The sequence below is a fragment of the Palaemon carinicauda genome, chromosome 12, assembly GCF_036898095.1.
Source record: "Palaemon carinicauda isolate YSFRI2023 chromosome 12, ASM3689809v2, whole genome shotgun sequence".
Lineage (NCBI taxonomy): Eukaryota > Metazoa > Arthropoda > Malacostraca > Decapoda > Palaemonidae > Palaemon > Palaemon carinicauda.
Window position 1 is genome coordinate 105,733,727 of NC_090736.1, and position 10,144 is coordinate 105,743,870.

The following is a 10,144-nucleotide window of genomic DNA, read 5'->3' on the forward strand; positions in this document are numbered from 1 at the left end:
TTCATATTAAGTGTAAATGCTTTTTATATGGCCAAGTGGCCACTTACCTCTCTTACTTAGAATCATTCTTACATGAATTATGTTTATTTACAATATTATTTACGATGATTTTTTTTTTTTTTTTACAAGTACTCTGAATTTGTCTAAAGACATTACCTTTCAGAGGAATTAATCAGCTATGGATATATTAAATGCAATAAATAAGACAAACATGTAGAGGTGAAAATGCAGCATTTAATTAGTTTTGTTATTTATATGACCCAATAAGAATATGAGCTATCAGTACTAGAATGATAATTGCAAAAGAATTAAATTCTTTTTACTCAAAATATGTGTCTTTAAGAATTTAGATATTAAAACTGTCTGGTTCATTATTTAAAAGCATGGTTTATGCAAAAATTGAATAATGTACATCTTTTTAAATCTGCATATCTTACGATAAATAGAATTACCCATGAAAAACATGGAACAATCCAATATCATTAATAGTATAGTAATACCTATATAATTCCTTTTCATAAAGTCTACATAAAATTTTCCCTTTACAAAAGATACATTTGCATCGTAGAAATAATCTTTTTACTTTTAGTCCTTTATCAATAACTCATTTTCATAGTATTTCAGTAATAATTCAGTCGTCAGTGAATAAAACAGTTCCAGAAAGGAATAAGTATATTCACTTTAGAACTTTTGAAAGAGTCTCTTTGGAATCTTCGGTATATTTCGTATGAAGCCATTGCCAAAGATAGGCAGCATAGTTGAGAATATTATACCTTCAAAATACAATGGAAAAGGAAATAGTTTATAGGAATATTTTTCTCGTCGCTTTTCCACATTATTCTTGTATCTAAAACGTAGCATTCTTTATTTATCATGCATACGATTATGATGACTGATAAATTTAAAAGTAAAGATTGTTAGATGCTTATTAAAAATATTTTTTTTTTAGTGAAAAGGATATATTGATACAATAGATTTCTCTTTTTTATTTTTTTATTTTATTATTATTTTTATCTTTTTTTTTTTTTAGATTTCCATCTTTAAATTCATAGAATGCGCGGCGTAGGCCTATACACTGCCGCTCTTTTCATAATGGTCATTTGCATGATATTTTATATAGCTCTAAATATATGAAGTGATTTATTAACAAACTTTAATTCCTCAAATTAATGTAATTTAAAAAAAGAAAAAAAGAAATATAGACCATTTATAAATTGCAGATTTTTTTTCCATTTCGGGAATTTTGCATCGAAATATCCATATTTCTATAATTTCTAATCTAAATTCGAATAGCATATCTTGAAACATTAACTAAAGTCGTTTATTAAGGAAATGTGTTGATTGTTTTATGAGGCAAGGCATTTAATGAAAAAAATATGCAAAATCAGACATACTTAAAAGATATCCTACCATATGAGCTGAATATATTATTATTATTATTATTACTATCCAAGCCACAACCCTAATCGGAAAAGCAAGACGCTATAAGCCCAGGGGCTCCAATAGGGAAAAATAGCCCAGTGAGGAAAGGAAATAAGGAAATAAATAACTGAAGAGAACAAATTAACAATAAATCATTCTAAAAAAAGTAATGTCAAAAGAGATATATCATATATAAACTATTAACAACGTCAACAACAAAAATGTCATATATAAACTATAAAAAGACTCATGTCCGTCTGGTCAACAAAAAAGCATTTGCTCCAACTTTGAACTTTTGAAGTTCTACTGATTCAACAACCCGATTAGGAAGATCATTCCACAACTTGGTAACAGCTGGAATAAAACTTCTAGAGTACTGCGTAGTATTGAGTCTTATGATGGAGAAGGCCTGGCTATTAGAATTAACTGCCTGCCTAGTATTACGAACAGGATAGAATTGTCCAGGGAGATCTGAATGTAAAGGATGGTCAGAGTTATGAAAAATCTTATGCAACATGCATAATGAACTAATTGATCGACGGTGCCAGAGATTAATATCTAGATCAGGAATAAGAAATTTAATAGACCGTAAGTTTCTGTCCAACAAATTAAGATGAGAATCAGCAGCTGAAGACCAGACAGGAGAACAATACTCAAAACAAGGTAGAATAAAAGAATTAAAACACTTCTTCAGAATATTTTGATCACCGAATATCTTAAAAGACTTTCTCAATAAGCCAATTTTTTGTGCAATTGAAGAAGACACAGACCTTATATGTTTCTCAAAAGTAAATTTGCTGTCAAGAATCACGCCTAAAATTTTGAAAGAGTCATACAAATTTAAAGAAACATTATCAATACTGAGATCCGGATGTTGAGGAGCCACCGTCCTTGACCTACTTACAATCATACTTTGAGTTTTGTTAGGATTCAACTTCATACCCCATAATTTGCACCATGCACTAATTTTAGCTAAATCTCTATTAAGGGATTCACCAACCCCAGATCTACATTCAGGTGATGGAATTGATGCAAAGAGAGTAGCATCATCTGCATATGCAACAAGCTTATTTTCTAGGCCAAACCACATGTCATGTGTATATAGTATGAAAAGTAATGGGCCAAGAACACTACCCTGTGGAACACCGGATATCACATTCCTATACTCACTATGGTGCCCATCAACAACAACTCTTTGAGATCTACTACTTAAAAAATCAATAATAATGCTAAGAAACGACCCACCCACTCCCAACTGTTTCAGTTTGAAAACAAGGGCCTCATGATTAACACGGTCAAAGGCAGCACTAAAATCAAGGCCAATCATACGAACTTCCCGACCACAATCAAGGGATTTCTGTACTGCATTGGAGATTGTAAGAAGGGCATCACATGCTCCAAGGCCTTTCCGAAAACCAAATTGCAAACTAGGGAATAGATGATTGCCTTCAGCAAACCTATTAAGACGTTTTGCCAGAAGACGTTCAAAAACTTTAGATAATATGAGAGTTATGGAAATTGGGCGGTAATCAGTGGGACTTGAGCTACCACAAACACATTTACATAGAGGAGTAACATTACCAATTCTCCAACAAGTGCTAAAAGCTCCTCTTCTTGCTAACTTGCGTAAAATAACAGATAACTTTGGAGCTAAGAAATCTGCTGTCTTTATAAAAAACAAAGGAAAAATACCATTAGGGTCTACACCTCCATAAGCATCAAGGTCCATCAACAGAGCTTTAATCTCACGAGATCGAAAAGCTAAACTAGTTAGTTTAGCCTCAGGAAAACAGGAATGAGGAAGTTCAAGTTTTTCATTACTCTGTTTACTGTCAAAAACATCAGCCAAAAGGGTTGCCTTTTCCTTTGGACAGTGAGTGACTGAGCCATCTGGTTTAAGTAAAGGAGGAACTGTTGCATCTACACCAAAGAGTGCAGATTTAAGGGTAGACCACCATTTATGTTCCTGAGTTGTACCAGAGAGGGTTTCTTTTATGATTAAATTGTACTCCTTTTCAGTTGAGGCATAAACTCTCTGAGCAAAAGCTCGAAGCTGAGTATAGTTGTTCCAGGTCAAATCTGATCTGTTACCCTTCCAAAGGTGATAGGCCTCCTGCTTCTCCAAATAAGCACGTCTACAATCATCATTGAACCACGGTTTGTCCTTCATTCGGTACCTTAGCACACGAGAAGGGATACGCCTATCAATTATGTTGACTAGATTCTCATTCAAAGGGACAACAGGATCTACACTATTATATAATTGTGACCAATTCAAGCACAAAAGATCATGCAAAATCCCATTCCAGTCTGCTTGGGATTTCATATAAATTTTACAAGAATATGATATATCAGGGACAGGCTGCTCAGTCTTCACTAATAATGAAATCAAGGCATGATCAGAAGTCCCGACTGGAGAACCAACCTTACTAGTTATATCCTTCACCTGACTGAGTACTGAGAAAAAAGCATTTCATAGCTAGGAGAGGGTAAAGTCGATGATTTCTTTAAGAAAATGATATAAATATAGCACATAATAAGTGAAAGGATTTTGAGATCCCGACTGCCTTTTTTTCGGTTTTTACGTGTGATAAAAATAAAAGTCGTAGTAAAGAAGAATTAAATCTCGAATCAATATAAAAGAGCTATATGTTTCTCAAAAAAGTGATGTTTTCTATCTTTTACAAATATTTTGGTCGTAAATTTACCTTAATTGTAGATGGTTGACACTAACAGATACGAAAATCAACTAAAGCAGAAAGAGGGATATTTAGATGTTTATTATTATTAGCTCCAAAAAATAGGCCACTATAAAAGCTTTTCTTAATATCCTGGTGATATTCAAGGAAATGCGTTTATTTTCAATCACTATATATTTCAAAGATACGTATATCATGAATGTGGTAGTTATATATTTTATTCGTTTGAAGTTTATATAACAACAATGTCTAACTCATTAGCATCATATTTTCATATGTTGATGTTATTTGAACAACATATAAAATACAATACATAATGAAATAGGTGTTTTCCACTTGAATGTTTTGAAACACACCCGAGGGAGGCATCAAATCTGTTTTTTGGGGCTCAGGCCATGTCGTCCTGATGGAAGTTCCTCCCTTAATAATTTCCTAGGTATATTTGACTACAGTGATATATCCCAGATAATTTACCGAAGGTATCCAGAATTCTAACTCCTGGAGCGAATATCCCTTAAAATTTAAAAAGGGATGTCGCGTATATCAGAGGACGTATTCTTGACATATCTCATAGCTATCTACACCCCCAATAGCGTTTTCGCTTTGAAAGGGAAAAGTGGCAAGAATATAGGAGAGTCGTTAAAGAGGCAATGCTCTTGACATTCCTACTGTACTGTAAATAGTGCGCCGAATCGGCACCGCGAGGCGTCACCAAGCCATTCTTTCGTTTGTAGCTTTGCTGACCGGTGTTGTCCCGTGTTATCTCTCGCTATTTTGGAAGTATTTCGTCGCTATGATGCCTTCACCAGCTTCGTCAGGTTTTGGAAAATTAAGTAATATCTTTGGATTGCGTAAATGTAAGCTCTTGCCAGTCTTACTCATCGATTGAGATCGTAATGAATGTAACAAGAGCTGTTGCCAGCCGGGTGGCATCATGGACGCACTCGTTCTTCTTGTTCATAAGAACGATTTCCCGGCATTATTTCGCTTTAATAACTTTAGCTATTTAGATATTTAACTAGGGAATTTTATATTATGTCATTGTTGTCGTGAATTTGGCTATTTATGATCGAGCCTCACGAGTGCTAGGCTTCCTAGCCTAGGCAATTACACAATTCATGCATTATATAACATTCCTGGTAAAGTTTTATTGAAGCTCAGGCAATATTTTATACAATTAAGATATTACTGCATAACATTTTCCTCTTCCAAGATAGTATACAACAGAGTTTCGGTGAACGATTCTCTATGCTCCTAGACTTAATAGCCTGGGGCTTTAGTATACTTTCTTACATGTCCCTCATTGCTCTTGTATTGTCTTTTAAGGGGAGACTGACACCTCCTATACCTTTTAAGTCGATACTATCTCTAACGAGATCTAAGAGCAATTCCCCTTCCCTCTGATCAGCTTAGGCTACCCTCAGTTAACTTTGCTGCGAACTGTGTTCTGGCAGAATTAACTGGGGTGTTTCGTCTCTTTCTCTTAACCACTGACACGGTTTTGAGCTGAGAACGGAAAATCAGAGTAAAGTCTGTGTTAGGCATCCTACTGTCTTGGTGAAATGGCTTCCCAAGTCAGGTTAGGTTGCCGTTCAGGAAGCTAGTCCTCCCCAGGCCATACTGGAGGTTCTTGTATATCAATTTCCTCCTTCCTCTGTCTGGCAGAGAGTCCACTGCTAGTAGATCTTAGTATGAAGAAATGATTTCTTCCTTACTTAAGATCTCTGGTACGAGATTCTGTTCTCTAGTGAGATTGTGTCCTATGGCCGCTTTCTCACTTAACTAATCTACCCCGGGGAAATTATTTCTCCTACTTGAGGTTACTTTATGAGATCAGAATCCTTCAAATTAGGTAATACTCTAGGGTTTTACCTTACATATAGGACTTTTACCCGTTCCCCACTGTCTCTTTTGTGTTGGGTGAACCATCACCCTTGTGGCCATTGTTCTACATTTAACCCTACGGGTAATCTATAGAATTGGCCTGAGATTTCCTGTCTGCTGCCGGCTGGGCTGGCTGCTGGCAGGTACCCTCATTTAATTGAGTGTGCTCTCCAGTCCTTCCTTGGACTGCCTTACATACCCCATATGAATGGGATATGGTTGAGTGGAAGGCCAAATATAATTCCCCCTTCCACTTGCACCCTCTTTCGGGATGTAGGCCGGCAAGGCTGAGCCTTTGCCGTCCCCCATCCTCTCTTTCTCTCTGCCTTTCCATTTACTGGGCCGGACGCCGGCAGCTAGTAGCTGTCGTCGGCAATGTTGGGTGTCTGTCGGCTGGCAGTTACTCTAACGCCACTTGCCGTGGGTGTCGCTGATCGACAACCCAATGACAATGAACATACTATGACGAGCTGCCGGCAACGGCCGGCCGGCAGCCGGCCACCCAAAATTTATATAGTTGCTGCCGGTTGCCGCCAGGTCCTACTTGATAGAGAGATCCTTTGGCTTCCGGCGGGCAGAGCGGCAACTGCCGACCAGCCACCCACTACTTTGAAGACAGTATCTGTTTCAAATAGCCCGAATTAGGCCCGGAATATGTTAGCTAGGCTGGCATATGCCGGCAGGCCCGGCATGTGCCCCCGGGCCCGGCATACGCCGATAGGTCCGGCAGATGCCGGAAAGCCCGGCAGATGCCGGGAAGCCCGGCAATACTGGCGACATGCCGCCGCCAGTCATTGCTGTAGCCCAAAAATTTTCCAACCTACAAGTGGTTCATGAACAACCAATTGTGAGACCATCACTTTTAGGGAGTGATTCTCCCTACCAATTAATGGTTATTATCCAAGATTTTATTCCCCTATATTGAACATGGAAGATTTTGTTAAGAAGACACCTTATATCCAAGGATGTTATCTTCCCCTTGAATTCATTATGAATCTCTAGTTCAATATTGGAGGAGGTCATAGCAATAGGCTGGACAGGAAACACATGTAGGTATCTTTCCTACTTTTTAGCTTACTCTATCAAAGCTAATATTAATTAAATATTAATCAAATATTAATTAAATATTAAATAAAATATGTATGCTGAAATATTAGAATTTCAACGAATACTTATAGCTTTCCTTTCTTTACAGGAGGAGCATCCCGTGTGCGGGAAAAACTTTTGCAGGGTCCGTAGTAAGAGCTTCTACGGACATGGCATGTGCAGTGCTCATGCTCGCTGCGCAGTCACCAAAGGGGCTCTTAAGTACTGGGACCCACAGGTATGTACCGTTTGTGGCAAACTGATTAAAGAGGCTTTTGATGATCAAAAGTCTACTGAGTCTAGGGATGTAGCAAGGGAAACGCTGCGAAAATGGGTCAGGGGCTTTCAGAAGAACACCTCTTGCCCATACCTTCCTAATGAGAGGATGAGGGATTGTCTCTTCCCTAATGCATCTGCGGATGCAATTGTTCCCCAGGCTCAACCTGATATCCCCTTAGTTCAGATTCCGGTAGAACCTGACGTTTTGGATGCCTTTCAGAGCAACCAATTAGAGGACAACATGGCTGTTGTCTCGGAGGAGACTGAGAACAATCTCCTAGTGGATGAACTGGAGTAGGAGGATGAGATACCTCCTGAGACTGGAGTCGAGATAACCGAAACAATTTCGGTATCGTCTGCAGCAGCGACTGAACCGACGCCTTCGACTTCTTCGACCACACCCCAGTTGGATTCCATTACAAGTACGCTACACTCGCTACTGTCCATGGTGCAGGACATTCAGTAGAAATCGTCCGAGAAAGAAGCATCTTTTCGGACGGAGATTCATCAGCTAGTTGCGTCACGTTTAGCCCTGAAGAAGTTAAACATTAAGGACCTCCCCGCCTTCTCTGACGTTAACCCATGGAGGTACGCAGAGCATATGCCTATGTCGGGGGGGGGGGGGGGAGATCTTCCTCTCAGAGAAACTGGGAATAGTTCCAGTAGAGGAAATTGAATTTTGGCCTAGTAAAGGGGCCTATCCGGATTGCTATGTCCGTCTGAGGACGGAACCAGCATCCAAGGAGGAAACATAGCCGAAGGAGATGATTTTCCTTGAACTATCTAAGGCACAGGCCTTATATACAACCACCTTGCAAGAGAGGGCCTTTAGTAGTTCCAAGGTGCCGACTCTCAGCAAAAAGCACCCATCCTTTATTGCTGACTCCGAACGTGCTTTCCCCTTTATGGACAAAGGGTTTAAGGCAGCCTTAAAGGCAGTTGAGGCAGGGAAACCTTGCCCTACACTTGCAGAGTGTAGACCATTTTCCCTCGCCTTCCCCTCAGATGATAAGGATTGGAAGGATGTCCATAACACCTTCACAGTTGGGAAGCTAGAGGCAGATATCGCTGGACGGCAGTTCAACAAAGATCTCCCGAAGCTGTCAGAGTTTCTTCTGTGCAGGGAACAGGAGACTAAGGAACGTCTCGCTGCTTCCATGTCTCTGCAGACTGGCAAGCATCCCAGACACTCAAGATATGTACATGGTCTTTGCCAAATCTCATTTGGCAACAGTCACCAAGGATTTGTACAATTTTATTAAAGCCAGAAGTGCTTGTAGGGAGTTTGTGTTCGCTTCTGTTAGAGTGAAGCACGAACCAAGGAAGCTGATAACTTCCAATATCTGGGGAAAAGAACTCTTCCCAAGTGAAGTGGTCAAAGAGGTCGTAGATAAAGCCGCTTCGGAGAATAGGAATCTCCTCTCCAAATGGGGCTTGTCCTCTAAAAGGAAATATTCTGCTGATGAGGGTCCCCAGCCGAAGAACAAGTCAAAATGATCAAGAGTGCCCTCTCGGCCAAAGCAACAGCAACAGCTTCCCATTGCCACGGTACCCCAGACGGTGGCACAACCAACCACCACCTTTCAACTGGTGCCCCAAACGCTGGTGACCCAGTCGCCTGTGTTCACCCCAGTATTTCAAAGGCAATCAACTACCTTTAAGCCGAAGTCTCGAGGTTCCTTTCGAGGATCCTCTAGAAGCCCCTTCAGAGGTAAGGGCAACAAAGGTGGACGTGGCCAAAGAGGCAAGTCCTCCAACCAGCACTCCAAGTGAGATGCTGCCGGTAGGAGGGAGACTTCTCCACTTCCGGGATCATTGGACCTTCGATCCCTGGGCCCACAGCCTAATCAAGACTAGGGTGGAGTTGGAGCTCAACTCCACCAAACATCCCTTAATTCTTCCAACACTCAACCCCTGTACTGGAAGAATATGTTCAGGAACTCTTGAACAGAAGAGTTATACGGAAGGCAAAGTCCATTAGATTTCAAGGAAGGCTATTTTGTGTTCCGAAGAATGATTCGGAAAAGCTCAGAGTCATTCTGGACTTATCACCACTCAACAAGTTTATAGTGAACCACAAGTTCAGAATGTTGACGCTTCAGCACATAAGTACCCTTTTGCCCAAACAGGCATTCACAGTCTCTATAGACATGACGGATGCATACTGGCATGTACCAATCAACCGTCTAGTTTCCCCCTACCTGGGGTTCAAACTACAGAAAAGAAAGTACGTTTTCAGAGTCATGCCCTTCGGCCTAAAGGTAGCCCCAATGGTATTTACAAAGCTTGTGAATGCAGTTATTCATCAACTACGTCTGAAAGGAATCCAGGTGGTAGCCTACCTTGACGATTGGCTGGTGTGGGAAGCATCCGAGGAAGAATGCATGCAAGCCTCTAAGCAAGTTATAAAGTAGCTGGAACACTTAGGTTTCAAGATCAACTTGAAAAAGTCTCGGCTTTCTCCAGCTCAAAAGTTCCAGTGGCTGAATGTCCACTGGGATCTACAGTCACAATGCCTTTACCTTCCATCAAAGAAGAGGAAAGAGATAGTAGGATCTGTCAAAAGACTCCTTCAATCCGACAGGATATCAAGAAGGCAACAGGAGAGAGTGTTGGGGTCCCTCCAGTTGGCCTCAGTGACAGATCCAGTATTGAGAGCACAATTAAAAGATACATCAGGAGTTTGGAGAAAATATGCATCAAACGCTCGAAGAGATCTACAAAGACCGATACCAAATCGTCTGCGATCACTACTCAAGCCAAGGTCGGAAGCC

General features: G+C 40.1%; 1 pseudogene; it reads right to left on the reverse strand.

Annotated features, from left to right (window-relative positions):
• The window catches only part of LOC137650991 (uncharacterized), a 49,161-nt pseudogene extending 43,096 nt beyond the window's left edge, over positions 1 to 6,065 (reverse strand).
• Positions 6,066 to 10,144: the final 4,079 nt, after the last annotated feature.